The 18,357-nt window shown below is 34.8% G+C and overlaps 1 protein-coding gene across 3 annotated transcripts in view; it reads left to right on the top strand.

Moving 5' to 3' along the window:
• LOC141403873 (probable protein phosphatase 2C T23F11.1) overlaps window positions 1–18,357 on the top strand; it is a 54,312-nt gene that overhangs the window by 21,519 nt on the left and 14,436 nt on the right. The window contains exon 1 of one of the 3 annotated variants that reach the window (XM_073986927.1): window positions 7,115–7,326. The exons of the other annotated variants lie outside the window; for them this stretch is intronic. The gene's annotated coding sequence lies outside the window, so the exon portion shown is untranslated. Of the gene's footprint in view, window positions 1–7,114; window positions 7,327–18,357 lie in introns of those variants that run through there. 3 annotated transcript variants of the gene reach the window in all.

Raw genomic sequence — 18,357 nt, 5'->3', positions numbered from 1 at the left:
GATACTGTTTTGGTAGTTATTGCTGTGAGACCCTCATCGATCCCCAAAATTTCGTTATCTTTAGTGTGATTGCACAAAAATGGAAAAAGGGATGCATTACCAACTATTGCCATATCTCTGTTGTTTGACCACCTATGACAACCTACTTCACATCGGTGTAAAGGTGATATTTTCTACTTTCCTTGCCACGTTTTGCTTTCGATATACCTCTTACAGAAGGGAGATATTCGCTTTGAAATAAAACGTTGGCCTTTTTCCAAATAAGTTTTTTTTTTCACAATCGGACCCCTTAATAATATCCGACCATTACCAAAATCAATAGGTTTTTCCTCTGTGGGACCCCATTAACACCCAATATTTCGTGACGATACAATCAAAAATGAGATTACAAAAAAAATGGGATGTATTACCGACTATAGCGATATCTCCGTCATTTGGCCACCTACGCCAACCTTCTTTACTAGAGTTGGGCAATTTAACGACCTAGTTCACTGTCTTAGTTCAAAAACGTATGAGTAACATCATACAAACTAACGCGAAATAATAAGTATACGCATTTTGTTCAAAGAAACGACCGGTGTCCATTGAACTAGATTGTGAACTAGGTAGTTCAATATAGTTCAATTTGCACAACTCTATTCTTTACATCATTGTAAAGATGGGATTTTCCACTTTCATAGTCAGACTTTGTTTTTGGACCAAACCAAAGCTGTTATATTCGTCATTATTATTAAAATCGCAAAAATGAAAATTTGAGTTTTATTAGCGACTATTGCGATATCTACGTTACATCGTTGCAAAGGTGACATATTCTACTTTCATTAGCAGGTTTTGCTTTTGATATACGAGGGCAGTTCGGAAACTTCTTAGCCTAGCACAAAAAGCGCGGTATAAACAGAAAAAAGTTAAGTGTTTTGGAAACTTCCATCTCTGTTATGAACACATGTTAAATTTTGTTTCGATCTGGCAACTCCTTCATATAGAAACAGGAGTTCAAAAAGACGCATCCGCAATTTTTTTACAATGGAAAAATTAGAAATGCGTGCTGTCATTAAATATTTACATAAAAAAGGTTTATCGGGACAAGAAATTCATAATGATATGGTGAATGTGTTAGGTGAAAGTGCTCCTTCATATGCAACAGTAAAAAATTGGATTGCTGAATTTAAACGTGGTCGTACAAGCATTGAAGATGAACAACGTAGTGGACGTCCAAAAACAGCAACAACAACAGAAATTGTAGCCAAAGTGCATGATATGGTATTAAATGATCGACGAATAAAAGTGCGTGAAATTGCTAATATCATTGGCATCTCAAATGATCGAGTCCATTTAATTTTGCATGAAGAACTACAAATGAAAAAGCTTTTGCAAGATGGGTGCCGCATTTGTTAACAGTCGATCAAAAACGCATAAGAATGAACATTTCTCAAGCTTGTTTGGATCGTTTTAAGCGAAATAAAATGGATTTTAAGCGTCGTTTCATAACTGTTGATGAGATCCACCACTATACTCCAGAGACAAAAGAACAATCCAAACGATGGACTGAAGCTGGAGGAAGTGCCCCAAAGAAGTCAGAAACAATTCAATCGGCTGGTAAGGGACTTTAAAGGTATTTTATTGATTGACCATCTGCAAAAGGGTAAAACAATAAATTCAGAGTACTATTGCAACCTTTTGGATCAATTAAATGTACAAATTCGAGAAAAACGTCCTGGCTTACAACACAAAAAAATAATTTTTCATCAAGACAACGCACCAGCGCACAAGAGTGTTTTAACAATGGCTAAAATCAACGAATTAAAGTACGAGTTGCTTGACCACTCACCTTATTCTCCTGATTTAGCTCCCAGTGACTTTTACTTGTTCCCAAATCTAAAAAAAATCCTTGCTGGCAAGCGTTTTACCTCAAATGAAGATGCAATTACAGTTGTAAACCACTATTTTGAAGACCTTGAGGAAAACTATTTTAATCAAGGGATAGAATTGCTAGAAAAGCGTTGGGCTAAGTGTATTGAAGTTTCAGGAGATTATATTGAAAAATAAAAATATTTTTGAAAAACTAACTATTCTCTTTCATTGATAGGCTAAGAAGTTTCCGAACCGCCCTCGTATACCCCATATAGAAGCGGAGATATGCGCTTTGAAATAAAATGTTGACTTTTTCTTCAAATAAGTTTTTTGCCCATTCCGACCCCTGACTATTATCCGACCATCACCAAAATCAATAGGCTTCTTCCCCTCCGGGACCTTCATCAACACCAATTTGGTGACGATCGGATTAAAATTGCGACCTGTAGCGTGATTACGAAGTTTAGACGGACGAACGGACACACACATAGCCAGATCGACTCAGCTCGTCGAGACAGCTGCCTTGCCTGCTTACCTTGCTTACTTCTGATAGAAGAATAAAAAAGAAAAGGGAAACCCAGTTCGAAATTTGCTCGGCCTTCTTTATTCTTTTATTTTTATTATGTCGGAAATGAAGCAGGAAAGCAAGGCAGCCAGGAGAAGCAGCTTATGTACCCAGGCTTTTAAACTTCCCTTGCCAAGTTAATGGGGTTGAAACCCCCTATGGGCCCAGAATCAAAGATAATGCCCTATTAAGGCCTCCAATATATTGCAAATATCAATAATATTTGTGATTGTAAAGAAAATTTGCTAAACTACTATAAAAAAATTAGAAAACAACAAAAACCGGTCAAAAAGGTTAATATTTTTATGATTTTAGAGCAAAAAATCACCACCACATAATGGTGTAGGGTATAACAATATATTCAAAAATTAGAATTAGGTTTTATAATTGCATTCCTGCTTATCGTTTTCAAGCCCAATTAATGTTCCCTTTGCTGTTAAATTATGTTCACATTGCACAGTGCACAGTGGATGCGCCCAACGACAAAAATAAAAAATTCATGTCACCATTTTAACAATTTAAAACGTTCGCGGACGTGAATGCTACAGCATTCATTTTCATGGTGACGTAGGATGACGTGAATGCTATATCATTATCATGCAAAGTCAATCTTTAGTCATTTACTTGTATACAATCGCATGTTTTTGTGATTAATGTACATAATACGACTAATTTCATATACGAGTATATCCATAATATAATAAATAAAAAATTAAAATAATATTAATAATTAATTAATAAATTCACAAAAACTATTTTCGAAAAAAATCGTGTGTCGTTTTTTGCACCTCTCTGAGCTTTTTTGCGTCCGCGAACGTGTTAAAGATGCAAATCGCTTCTAAACTTTTCAAATTTTTCGAAACTCAACTTGTATTGCCATTTTTCGTGGTTCTTAAGGGGAAAAGGCTTACAAAAATGACTAATCTTGGAGAAAAAAAAATTATTTTAAAATTTGGAAAAGTTGTTATATTATGAGCGAGTTGCTGAAACAACTCAAGCCTTAACTAGAGTTTAATGATTTAGTAAATTTCCTAAGCTTCGTTTTCCTACTTATAACAATTACTCAAGGGTTACCAAATATTTTAGGTACAATATTGATCAAAAATGAAAATATTTAATATAAATGTATGGATTTCCTTAAAGTTTTAGTTACTTTCCAAGCATATGCAGAATTGCCACTAGTACCAAAATAAAGCCAAGGGTCTGTAGATTTAAAAACTGTTTAGACTTTTTGCGGAAATTTGCAGCTTTAGCAATTATGATCAACAGTTTAGCCCGGTTTTATGTGTTGTGTTATTTTTTATATTTTTTGGAATACTTTTATGTAATTTTATTATCCTTTCTTACATATATGTTTAATATAATGTTTTTCCCTATTCTTGATTTCTTTTGTCATGGTAACTTGGAGCCGAAGTGAAAAAGAGCCGAAAGAAAAATAAAAGAGGGGTATACCCTTTAATAAATATTTTTTCTGGTTTGGAGCACCCTAAACACCCCACCAAAACGTGATAATATTTTATTCGAGTGTTTATAGGTCACTATGTTCGATATATTATCTGGAAGTATTTTTATCACACCTTCCCATGTAAGTGCCACCACTGCACATAGTGACCTATAAACACTCTCACAAAAATATTGTAGGCCTAGATCCAAATTTTCGCGTGATCTCCATGTAACAAATCATTCTGAATTGAAGTATTTTACTGTTACCAACACATTGTTCCATTGAATTTGATGTAATCCGGTACCAGGAGTTCTTATTGCATAGTAAACCTCTCCGCGAAAAATTGTCAGTATTGGTCCATGATTTAGTATACTCCCATATGATTTTAAATCTCGATTTATTTCAATCTCAATGGGTTTTGAAAATAAACTCGGAGTTTTGGAAACCACCTTATAAAGAAATGTGATATCGGTCCATTCATATAGGGTTAACATCCATTTTTCGGTACTTTATAAGATTTAATCGCCTTTTTCTTCAGAATTACCTGTAATAACGTATTTTTTGTTTCTCAGTGAGTGGAAAATTATCACGTTTTGGTGTGTTGCAACATTAGGGTGTCCCAAAGCCCAATTATACAAAAAACATACGGAAAATAACTGTTAGGCCATGTTTATATTTTTGCAGGGTTAACTTTCTTTATAAGGATTTATTTGAAATATAAGCAATGGAATTGACATTTGAAACCCAGTGGGTTTGTTAAATCCGGTTATACATAAACATACTATAAGAAAGTATAATAAAATTACTTAAAAATATTGCAAAAATATATAAACTCAGCACATAAAAACCGGGCTAATCGTTTGATCATAACTGCTAAAACGGCAAATTTCCGCAAAAAGTCTAAACAGTTTTGAAATCTACATAACCTTGGCTTTATTTTGGTACTAGTGGCGATTCTTGCATATGCTTGGAAAGTAACTAAAACTTTAAAGAAATCAATACATTTGTATTAAATATTTTCATTTTGATCAATATTATACCTAAAATATTTGGCAACCCTTGCAAATTAGAGGAATTGTTTTGAGTAGGAAAACGCAGCTTAGGAGATTTACTAAATCATTCAACTTGAGTTAAGGCGTGAATAATAGTCCTTTGTTTCAGAAACTCGCCCATAACATAACCATTTTTTCTCATTTTAAAATAAATTTTTCTCCAAAACAAGTAAAAAAGAATCAGTCGGCTTTCCCGACAGAAATATACCCTCAGCCTATGTGAATTGAAATATTAATCTACGGACAGATCGAATGTATTTCGGGTCTTTTTAGAATTTTGTGGCCATTTTGTACCTTTGAACTTGCCGACGACAAAGTGGATTAGGATTAAAGTTTTGCGGAGGGGCTACTTAAATGAATAGACGACATAGGAAGTGGATCTGATTTTGAGAGTCATATCTTTTTGATATATATTGGTCACACTAGTTATTTCAGTGGATCATCTTATAACTTTTGGACCAGTATGTCAGGAAGCATGGACTTGTCCACGGAAAACATAATATGACTGGAAACAGCAGGACCACAATGATCATCGGCATTCATTTCCAAAGCATATTCGAAGAGACCCTAAACTGCATTTCGACACGAATGTTGAACTTTTGTGGGGGATGTACCGTAAGGAGAAGAAGAAGTTTTCGTGCTCTCCAGCGACTACACATAGGGGTTTTTACACATTTCGGCCTGTTTCCTCAAGAAGTACGGACTTGCCCCTGAAAAAAAAAACATTTATCGTCGTAATTGAGGTAGCGAATGCAAGTTGCTTCAACAGAAATCAAAGTGTCTCGAGAGCAGGTCTTAAAGTGAACCTATCCGAAATTTTGTGGGGGAGGTACCCTAGGGAGTGGACTAATATAGTTCATATTTAAACTTGATCTATATCTGGTAGTTGTATTAAGATGTGTAAAGTATGGACCAAATCGTTCACTCTCTTCAAGAGTTATCGTGCGCACAATTTTTCCGAACATTTTTGAACTTTTGTGGGGGAGGTACCTGAAGAAATGGACCGATTTAGATTATCTTCGAACATAAACTATGTTTGGACAAAATATTACGAAAGCCAAAAGTTGGACTGAATCGGCAGATCCGTTCGAGAGTTATTTGCGCTCAAACCATTATATACGGTGTCGTAGGGGTTTTTTGCACCTTTCAGGCTATTTTCTCAGGAAATATGGACTTCCTCCAGATGAAACGTGCACCGTCGTATAGAGGGCACTAAAGCGATTCGAGACCAGGTCATAAACCGAACTTTTCCGAAATGTTGTGTGGGAGGTACCCGAAAGAGTGAACCTATTGAGACCATATTGGGACCTCATATTACTCTGGTAGAAAGTTTACGCCATACAAAGTATGGACCAAATCGGTCTCTCCCTTCAAGAGTTATCGTGCGCACAAACTTTCCGAACATTTTCGAACTTTTGTGGGGAAGTACCGGAAGGAGTGAACCGATGTAGCTCATCTTCGAACTTAAACTAAGTTTGGGCAAAATATTACGAAAGCCAAAATTTGAACCGAATAGGTTCATCCGTTCGAGAGTTATCGTGCGCTCCAGCCAGCAGGACAGACAGACAGACGGACGGACATGGCTAGATCGACTCCAAATTGTCTGAAACACATTTCGTCCAAACATACTTGGGGTCTAAAACCAATATTTCGATGAGGCACATTTTCATCGTATCAAAGTGTATATACCCTCCTTAGCCTAAAGGCTGAGGGTATAATTAGTCATATTTGTAAGCCTTTTTCCCCTTAAAAACCGCGGAAAATGGCTAGACAAGTTGAGTTTCGAAAAATTTGAAATGTTTAGAAGCGATTTGCATCTTTAAATAGTTAAAATGGATTTTTTTGATTTTTTTTTATCCATGATTCTGAATATGGAAAACGGAGTACGCCATAAACAGAAATGGCGTATGTTTCCAATTAATATATAAATTCGATGTGGCAAGACCTTTTTTTAACCCAAAACATGAAACAGTTAAATTGTTATTGACGAATTCATTGATAATAATGACATTATTATGTCTCTTGTAATCGATTTAATTACTTAATATACTTTTATTTAAAAGAATATTAAAGGGATGTGATACTTTAACCCCAATGGCTTATGGATGGATACAACAAAACACATACATAAAAACTGAATATTTTAATGAAAAAGAAATTGTGATATTGTAAACAAAATGCAATGCGTCATACTACTGAGCTGTGTAGATGCTGAGCGCAACAAGAGCAATAACAAGCCGCCGCGCTATAACATCAAGTAAAACATTCAATTTATATCCATTGAAAAAGCATTACAAAAAATAACTCAGTGATTTATATTCAATTAGACAGCCAGCAAGTAGTCGTCAACTATTCAGACAGCCAAGCCAGTCAGTTAGTCAGTTGAATAGTTGTAGTCGTAGTAGTAATAAATAGTAAGTTGAGAATAGTAATGAATGAGTAATTTTCCATTATTTGTTGTTTTCTACGTATTCTTCTTTTTATTCCTTTTATAAACGCCATGTATTGTTATTTCTCTTTATTGAAAACTAAAGACAAACAAAGTCATATCATCATCTTGAAATAAAGTGTATTTGCATACACCCTGATAAGTGGTTGTACAGAATGAGTTCTGTGGATACTACAGATAGCTCTTTGATAATAAATATGATAGATGATACTAACAAATAAACTAAAGATGAAATACCTAGAACGATAACTATTACGTATCGTGAATTCATCTGTATTCTCGTTACTCTTCAGCTCTGGTTCAGGGTCATTCATCAAAAGGAATTTCCTGAATAAATTTAGTCAGTAATGACTAAAAATTTGGAATGAAAATTTTTCTTTAATTAATTTTCTTTCTAATTAACCCACTTAGCGCCAAGGTTTTTTTTTTTTGCGAGAAAAATTGAAATGTTTTATGATATTTTTGAGACCTTTTTTAACATTTTTTAAAAAATAACTTTTTTTCTCTAAAACATGTAGTTTTCCTGCAACAGGGAATTCTTTTTAAAGTCCCGAAAACTTGGAAGGGTAATATACATAGGTGTATTCTTACAAGCCAACCCCTTGGTTTTTGATTAAGAAAATACTCTTACAACATTCCTAACAAATCCCTGACTTTATATGAATGTAACAATTATGATTAAATTTTTATCGCATATTTTTTTTAATTGCTTGCGCCAATTGCTGGGAAATGCATAGGCCAAGTGAAGCTTTATGAGCACGGAATGACAGATAACATACAATACTATAACAAAATGCAAAAAAAAACCCACAAAAATGTGCGAAAATATCCAAGTTTTAAATCAATTTTTGCAACCATTTTTGGTGCCGTTTAAACGACCAGTGGCTTTAAGTGGGTTAAACAAGTTAAAAAGTGTCAGCGATATATTTGGATTGATGCTCAAAAGTGTTGCGGAGCAGGTACTTGTAAGAATGGACCAACATAACCCATTTTGGAAGTGGATCTTATTTTGGAGTCATTCCTATCGATATCGATGTCGCGCCCACCAGTAATTTCATTGCACATAAACAAAAATTTTGAATTTTTTTGGCTGATGTACCCTAAGGATATATGATGGACCATTCTTATACCCTCCACCATAGTATGGGGGTATATTAAGTTTGTTTTTCCGTTTGCAACGCATTGAAATAATCAATTGAGACTCTATAAGGTATATATATTCTTGCTCAGGATAAAATTATGAGTCGATCTAGCTATGTCCGTCTGTTGAAATCACTCTAGCATCCGCAAAAATTGAGCTAGAGCGATAGATTTTTGCACCCAAGTATTTTTTCCACAAGCAGGTCCAGTTCGAAGGTAGGTTATATCGGCCCATTATTTGATATAGCTCCCATATAACGGTACCTCCCGATTTTCGGTATTTTGAGTATTTTATTTACAATTTGAAACCGAACTAGTTGTAATTTGACATTTAAGGTTCTTAGGGGTCACAATACAACTCCACTAAAAACTGTCAACATGTTTTGTTATAGCCCCCATATAACAGAACCTCCTGATTTTCGTTATTTTGAGGATTTTAGCTACAAGTTTTAACCGAACTTGCTGTAATTTGACATTAAAGGTTCCTAGAGGTCACAACACTACTCCACCAAAAACGGTCAATATACGTCCATGTTTCGGTATAGCCCCCTTTATAACGGTACCTCCCGATTTTCGGTACTTTGAGGGTTTTAGCTACAGTTTTTAACCGAACTAGCTGTAATTTGACTATTAGGGTTCTTCAGGGTCACAACACTACTCAACCAAAAACTGTCAACATAGGTCCATGTTTAGGTATAACCTCCATATAACGGTTTTCGGTATTTTGAGAATTTTACCTAAAATTGTTAACCGAACTAGTTGTAGTTTGAAATTAAATTTGACATTTTTTTAGATTCTAAAGCGTTGTGGATAGGATTAAAGCATTAAATAAGTAAACTGCAATTTTAAAATTATGTTTTTGTTCCATTTGGTATAAAATATCAAAAGAAATCAGTCTGGCAACACTGACATGACCAGCTGAAATAATTTGTGTGCTCCTGATAATTTTATTTAAATTGCAAGAAAGTAGTTAAATATCATAAAAAACATTGTGACAACTCAAAGTGCGAAGCAGTTTGGATACTCTGAACTATAATTCTTGTGTGTGAAGCAATTATTGCATTCAATTTCTTCGTTTTTTTATTTGGTGCTGAAACAGATATTTCTGTTGTTTTGTGATTCTTACCACACACACACACAAACAGTTTTTTTGTCGTTATTTTGCATCTTCTTCTTTGTTACATATGGCGCCTGCTACAAAAACAAGATCTAAAACCACCGGCACTGAAGACAGTGGTAGAAGTATATGCCCAATTTGTTCTCTTGGAATTTCTAATGGAGTTTATAGTGTCGGTTGCTCTGGATGCACTGATTATTTCCATCCTAAGTGCATTGGTAGTTCTACGGCTGAAGTCAAAGCCAACAAAAATTTTACATACACTTGTAGAGTGTGCAAGTCAGCTAGTGGTGGCTGCGCTGTTGCTGTCGTCAACACTTTGACTATGGATCCACAAGACGATGTACCTAATTCTGCTACGTCGCAGCTGAATATTGTATCGACAACTAACAATAACGGTGATATGCAAACCTGGTTCGATAACCTAGCTGCTGAAATGAAGAAAAAGATAGATACTCAGATCCAAAAATGTGTTGATGATGTCCAGTCAGCTGTTGACGATGTTGTTAGCTCATTTCGAAACGAATTTTTTGATGCTCTGCGTAACGTGAAAGATGATTTAAGTTCATGTCAAGGAAAAGTTGATGATATTGACAAAAATGTTCGTGAGTTAAAGGGTGATGTGGAGGCATGTAAACAAGTTTCCTCGACTGTTAGTGATCTACAGAGCAAATTGGATAGTATGGAGAGACAAAATAATGTACTGCAAAGGCGCTTGAACAGAGCAAATATTATAATTAATGGATTGCCTCAAGGGCTAAAAGATATTAGTCAGGCTGTTATAAAATTGTGTAGCCTTTGTAATGTAGCTCTGAATGTGTCCGATTTGCAACACTGTTGCTATTTCGCCAAAGGTAAATCTATCCTGGTGAAGTTCAACTCTGTGTTGACCAGGGACTTGGTTATGGCAAGCTACCATCGTGCGAGCAAAATTAAAGTTAATGATGTCATTGGAGGTGAATTACTGTCGAGGGTCTACCTTAATGATCACCTTACTCCTGATGCTGCTAGGCTTGTTTATATTTGTCGTCAGCTGATTCGGCGTAAGCAGATAAAAAAATATAAGCTCATAAATGGTGATGTACCGAGAGTAGAAATTTCTTATTCTGATAAGCCAAGTCAAACACTTAATGTGAGAGAATGCGAAAGTATATTTGGAGATTTTAATAATGAATAATTATGTGATTTTGTATTTGAATTTTTCGATGAATGTATGTATGTCATTAAATTAAAATTTTTCAGGAACATTTTTATGAATATTTTTGAATCTGTTTTCATGATTTATGTTATGTTTTTCAACATTATTGTTATAATGGTAAATTTTTGGTTCCCCAGCATTTTTTTTTACACTTTTCTCAATGGCACATAATGTAAACATTGGGCCCATCGTTAATAATGCGGACTTTTTTAAAAATTCTCTTCGAAAGTATAAGAATAACATATCCTTTGCACATCTGAACTGTCAAAGTATCTGCCCGTCAAATTACAACCTGAAGTTTCTAGAGGTTAAAGATTTGATTAATGGGAGTAGTTTCGATATTTTTGGCCTATCAGAAACATGGTTAAAGGACCATATCGCTTCAAGGTCTATATCTATTCCTGGCTACTCTTTTGTAAGGAACGATCGACCAACTTCTCGAGGAGGGGGAGTTGGAATGTACATTTCCAACAACTTGAAATTTCGTGTAGTATATCGGTGCCAGGAATATGGTGTCTGTGAGTCAATTTTTGTCGAATTTTCTTCTAACAGTGACGTGATCCTTTTCGGAGTAGTTTACTTGCCACATGGTCAAGTAAATGTTTTTGAAGAATTTCATGATGAGCTTTTTGCCAGGTATTCGAATATAGTCGTGGTTGGAGACTTTAATTATAACCTATTTGACCTAAACCGGTCTGAGCATATGAGATTGCTATGTTCGCGCTTGGGATTATCTGTAGTGCATAATTCTTTGCCAACTCATCTCGATGTATCACACATGTCTACTTCATTAATAGATTTTTCTTTATTAAGTCGCAGCGAATTGTTGGAATACTCAGCACAGGTTCAATGCCCATCGATCTCACATCATGCACTTATTTTCGGTTCACTGAAAGTTTGTTTGCCTCAGCGTGATTCATTCATTGAATATCGTGATTATAATAGAATTAAATGGGATGATTTTCACCAGTTTTTATCGACTGTTAATGTCGATTCTTTCTCTTTTATAGCAGATGCCAATGAACAGCTCGAAGTTTTGAATTATATTATATCAAACCTGCACTCATTTGTACCTGTTATTAAAAAGAAAATAAGTTCGAATGATATGTGGCTTAAGTCCAAATCCATTTTGTTATCGAAGTCCTTAAGGGATCTAGCCTACAAGGAGTATGTGCGTCGGCCTACACCAGAAAACTGGGACATCTTCCGTTCATACAGGAACAGAGCTAAATCTGTCCTTCGTCGTGAAAGAAGAAATTACTTCACTAAGTTGTTTAGAGGATTAAATTCCTCACAGATTTGGAGTAGGTTGCGGGCAGGTGGTTTAATTGGTGATGATGCTGGATGTGTTGGTAGTCAATTTGATGTTAATGAACTAAATGATTTTTTTGTCCAGTCTGCGTCTGATCCAATTGCTGAGAGAGTAGACTTGTCTGGGTATATTGGAGAACATCCCTTTTTTTCTTTTGACTGTGTATTTGAGGAAGATATATTCAATGCGCTGAATGCTATTAAATCTCAGTCCTTGGGTATTGATGGAATACCAATTTCTTTTATAAAAATTATATATCCATATCTGTCAAATTTATTTCTTCACTTTTATAACACAATATTTACAACATCAGTATTTCCTACTGCATGGAAGGTTGCCCGTGTAGTACCCATACCCAAAACTAAAGGTTGTTGCTCTGTTGACAACATGCGCCCAATAAGTATTCTCCCTTCACTTTCCAAGATTTGTGAGCATCTTATGAAAAAGCAAATGTTGAATTTTATTGAAAACCATAAATTACTAAATCCATTTCAATATGGTTTTAGGCGTGGGCATAGTACGGTTTCGCACCTATTGCATCTTACAGAGACAATTAGGGAAGCAGTAGATGTTGGTAATAGTGGTGTATTGATTTCGTTAGATTTGTCTAAAGCTTTTGACAGAGTAGACTATGCGACCCTTATCCAAAAATTGAGTAGGGATTTCTTCTTCAATAATACTGCTTGCAGACTTATTTTTTCTTACTTAAATAGTCGCTCTCAATTTGTTGATTATAATGGGTCTGAGTCTAGAGTACGTAGTGTTAGTAGTGGGGTTCCACAAGGTTCAGTTCTTGGCCCCCTGCTATTTATTTTGTACATTAACGATTTCAATGTTTCCGTTGATATGAATACCTGTCTTCCATTTATATATGCTGATGATATCCATTTATTTTTTCAGTCTGCTAATACTATTAGCTTGTCACCAACAATTAATTCAACTTTAAATATAGTTGCTTCTTGGATGCAGGAAAATAATTTTGTAGTTAACGTTAGCAAGACAAAGTCGTTACTATTTGGTCCCGTTCGGCAGAGTAGCCATATGTTTACAATGAGTATGAATGGTAATGTGGTTGAAATTGTTGATAAAATAAAGTGTTTGGGTATTTGGGTTGACTACAAACTTGATTTTAATCCCCACATTGATACTTTATTTCCTAAAGTGATATCTATATTGCGTAAACTTCGTGGTACAAACTTTTATCTGCCACTTTTTGTAAGGAAACAGCTTGCGCATGCCTTATTGATCTCCACTATTACTTATGGTATTGAAGTTATATCTGGCACGAGTCAATCATGCTTAGATAAGATTTTGCGTATTATTAATATGGTAGTTCGTTTTGTTTATGGATTGAGATATCGTGATCATGTTTCGAACTATGTCATGGAGTTTTTGGGTGTCTCCTTTCAATCGTATGTTAATACTCGTGTTTTGACTTCTTTCTATAAAATTATAAAAAATGGAGCTCCTGAAAAGCTTTGTGAGAAATTCTCTTTTTCTCGGTATATACGCAATCAACAAGTGCGACTTCCTCGTTTTATATCTGTAATGTGTGAACGATCATTCGTCGTAAGAGTGGCTAGGGTGTGGAATTATCTTCCTCTCAATCTACGTAGTTTCGCCAGTTCTCCTGGTACATTTAAACGAAATTATTTAATGTACCTTCGTCGACGTCAATCTGGTTCTTGAAATTAAATTTTAGAGTCAGCATTTTAACTATGAGTCTTTTTTTATTTTTATTTTCATATATATCTTATTGGCTGGGGAGCCAAAGTTTTTCCAATGTTACATTTATATATATATATTTTTGATATTTTTATCTTAATTTTTTTTTTCTCAATAATATGTATAATCTAAATAATTTTCCTTAAAGATTTATATTTGGTCATGTACATATGCTGAATTTTTGTATTCTATGTAATGCTAAATTTGGTCTGAAAGACTTACTGGCATTGTAATGTATGAATAATAAATGAAATAAATGAAATGAAAAAAAAAAAGTTCCCATATAACGGACCTCCCGATTTTCGGTATTTTGAGGGTTTTAGCTACGAGTTTTAACCGATCTAGCTGTAATTTGACATTTAGGGTTCTTCAGGGTCTCAACACTACTCAACAAAAAACCCGCAACATAGGTCCATGTTTAGGTATAGCCCCAATAAAACGGTACCTCCCGATTTTCTGTATTTTGAGGGTTACAACTACAATGTTTGACGAAACTACCCGTAATTTGGCATTTGAGATTCACAAAACTAAAAATTTTTAATATAGCTCCACTTCTTGGTATAGGCCCCATTTAAGCGTACCTCCTGATTTTCAGTATTTTGAGAATTTTAGCTCCATTTCATGACGGAACTTGCTACAACTTAACTACATTTGACGGAACTACTCTTAATTTGACATTTTAGCTGTGTTCCTTTACTTACCTGAGGTTACCATTTTTCACATTTGTTACCATTTTTAACCTGCAAAGCGTTCCTTAACCCCGAAAAGTGGCAAAACTGGAAGCAATTTTTAAGAGAGTGAGAGTGGAGAGAGAGCGAAAATGGCTTTCTCTTCTACCACAGGCTACCAGCAAAATTTCTGCAGGTAAAAAATGGCAGAACTGATTTTTCGACTTTTGTTTGACGATTATTTCACAATGAAAAAGAAAATGGACGATAAACAGAAGAAAAAGTCGAAAGCTGATAAAACTAAATTAAAAACTGTGAAATAAAAGACGAAAATTGATTTTTTATGTTTCTTTTTGACATTGCTGCCAGATATACCATTTTTCCGTTCCTTTACTTTTCTGGTAAAAATGTTCATAACAGAGCAATTTTGAGCAATTTTGACGCTTTTCTCTTTTACCACCCTTACCATTAAAAAAGTAGTAGTACGCTCTAACCACTGCACATCGTGCAGTAGGGTTTGTTTTACACCTTTCGGGCTATTTTATCAGGAAGTATGGACTTGCCCCTGAAAAAACTTGTACCATCGTAATGGTGGCAGATAATACAAATTGTTACAATAAAAGTCAGAGGGATTCGAGAGCAGCTCTTAAACTGCACTTAAACCATATTCAAACCTGATCTATGTCTCGTAGAAATATTACAATGTGCAAAATATGGACAAAATTGGTTACTGCCTTCGAGAGAGAGAGAGTCGTGCGCACCATTTAAGCGAAATTTGTTCAATTTAGGGGGGGGGGTACCTGAAGGAGTGGACGTACATGATGGCTCATCTTCGAACATAAACTAATTTTGGACAAGATATTACGAAGGACAAATTTTGAACCGATTTGGCTGATCCGTTCGAGGGTTGTCGTGCGCCCCAGCCACTACACTTAGTGTCATAAAGCTGTTTTGCTGCTTTCCGGTCTTTTCCTCAGGAAGTATGGACTTGCCGCTGAACAAAAACTTGTACCGTCGTAATAGGGGCAGCGAATACAAGTTGTAACAACAAAAATCAAAGGGATTCGAGAGGAGGTATTAAATTGCACTTTTCCATCATTTAGTGTGGGAGGTACCCGAAGGGGTGGTAATTTTTTGACATTTATTGTAAGTTTTACTCACAAAACATCAAATTTTGCTTTGGGCCCCCAGAAGTGGTGTCGAGATGCATTTCTGACTACGTCCCTGGGTGGTCCAATATGGCCTATCTTCCAACTGAAACTAAATTATTATGCCAAAATTTTTATTGGAATCGGTTGATCCTCCAAGCCAGACAGACGGGCAGACATGGCTAAATCGACTCCAAATTGTCCGAAACATTTTTCGTCCAAACATAACCATTATTTCGATGAGGCACATTTTTGGTCGTATCAAAGTTTATTTTACCCTCTTTAGCCTAAAGTCTTAGGGTACAAATATATAGTATATATTAGAGAACATATGTATATTCGCACATAGAAAAAATATTCATATGTACAGTGGGACCATAAAGTTATATATATTAATTTACTAGCCGGTCCGGGTTGCTGGCCTGTTGTAATATATATATATATATAATATATAATTGTTCCACAAACATCCCATAAGGGACGAGGGAGACTTCTCTCATATCAATGAGTGCACCCCGATTCATATTAGCTCAATGATATGGGACCTACAGTTTATTGCCGAGTCCGAACGGCGTGTCTAAGACACCACTTTTGTAGAGAAGTTTTACATGGCTGAAATACTCAGGAAATGTCGCCAACATTACTGAGGGGTATTTTGCCACCGTTGAAAAGTGATTTGATGTTGCCTGGACGGGGAATCGAACCCACGACCTTATGTGTGCAAGGCGGGTGTGCATACCATTGCACCACGGTGGCACCCCGTGGCCCGTTGTATTGATATATATTTTCATGGAAAATTGCAGGAAAATCGGTTCAGTAGTTTTTTCATTCCATACACGCCTAAGTTGGGCTACATTGGAACATTTAAAAAAATTATCCAAATCGGTCCAGCTCTCAACTAATGCAATTACCAACGAACGGCATTTCAATTTTATTTATAAAGTTAAAGCATTTTTTTTAATATGACATAGAGAGGTTCCCAGCTCCCCCCGAAATTCAACAAAATATGCAGCCTATTATCACTCTTGTAGATATAACATATTTAAAAAAAAGTGGGCGTGATCAATTTTTCTTTCCATAAAAACCTAACCCAATTTCAAAAGAAAAAAATCGATTTACAAATGCAAGAATCGAATTACAAATTAAATAATTCGAATTACAAATTAAATAATTCGAAATACAATTTAAAACTTATGATCATATCGGTTTGAATTTTGGGAGACAATGGGTTTAATGTCTCCGACCATAGGTACATATTTGAAGCCAAAATAGCCGATATTTTGCACAGAGGTTATCTCTCCAGTGAGAACATAAAATTTCAAACCACAACCAAATATGTAGTTTGGAAAATATAACTGAAACCTTCTAAATACATCTAACGGACAGTAGTACCGTTAGTTTGTTTACATTTGTTTCTAAATTTTATTATGGTCAATACAAAAAGAAACAATACCTTATTTCCAATTTCTTATTTGTTTACATTTTTTTCTAAATTTTGTTACGGCAAAAACAATTTCTTTTCATCCTCACCTTAAATCGAGTTATCGTCATCAACACCTCAAAAGTGTATCTGTATTTCTGCTACTCGCTATGATTGTGCAAAAAATTCACTTTTTAATTTTTATTTTTAGCACATGTCTAGTAATGCGTCGTCATTCTTCTAATTCACTTCAAATGAAAAAAAAAACAAAAACATTTCTACGCGTTCAACGTTGTTGTGCATTTAAAAATAGTTCAAAACAAATTTCATTCCGAATTTAAAATAGCTACATACCTATGTAAAAATAAACTAGGGAAAGGGGAATGAATGCATGGTGGTGGCTGAGGGATAGGTCATCATTCTATGCGAATTTAGTTTGCCAGGTTTAACTTGGCGCTCTTAAATAAAGAATATTTTCATGTTAAACATATTTTGAAATGACTGGATTTCTTCTTAATATGTTTTTTATTCTGTTCCACAAATCGATTATCGAAAAAAGAATCTGAGTCATTCGGTTAATTATGTCGAATTACATTTGAACTTTTTTTAATTTGATAAAAAAAAGTGATTTTACATACAGACAACATACACACATACATATGTATATAAATAGATGACTATTAAATAAACCAAAGTCTTAAAAATTAGTCATTTTATTAAAGCCATTTGGACATGGCACATCACTTAAAAAACTGCATAAGGAGATACGTAAAATAAGTTAGTTACTTGGTCAGATTGTCTGTGATTTTTGATTTGATTTAAAGGTCAGTTATTAATTTGCTGTATCCCCTTGAATTAGCATATGGTCATAATATTCTTTTGGAACGAAATGTACTGACTGACACCTGTTTTCTTTTCGTCACTTATTTCTAATTCCAAATTTATATTTTTTCTATGTGTCTCGTGACAACTCTTAATAATATGTCCAACAAACTTTTGTTTTCTTCTTCATTGTTATTGTTTCCATTACTGTCTTTGTCCACATTCCAGTCTAAGTGTTTACCCTATTTTGCTGTGACGATAAGATATTGTTGTTGGTGGCATACTCTTTACAAGTAAAAAAATTGAAATTGATTAATGTCTCTTCCATACATTATCGAATATCTATCGTCATAATAATGGAATCACCACCCACTGAAGACCGACCTAGTTATTTGTTTGAACCCCATTTACATTTTCATCTGACATTCTTTTCCTTTTTTTCTTTT

The sequence above is a fragment of the Musca autumnalis genome, unplaced genomic scaffold (genome assembly GCF_047663935.1).
Source record: "Musca autumnalis isolate F117 unplaced genomic scaffold, ASM4766393v1 scaffold_4, whole genome shotgun sequence".
Lineage (NCBI taxonomy): Eukaryota > Metazoa > Arthropoda > Insecta > Diptera > Muscidae > Musca > Musca autumnalis.
Note: the sequence above shows the minus strand (reverse complement) of the source record. Positions and strands in the feature narration are given on the sequence as shown.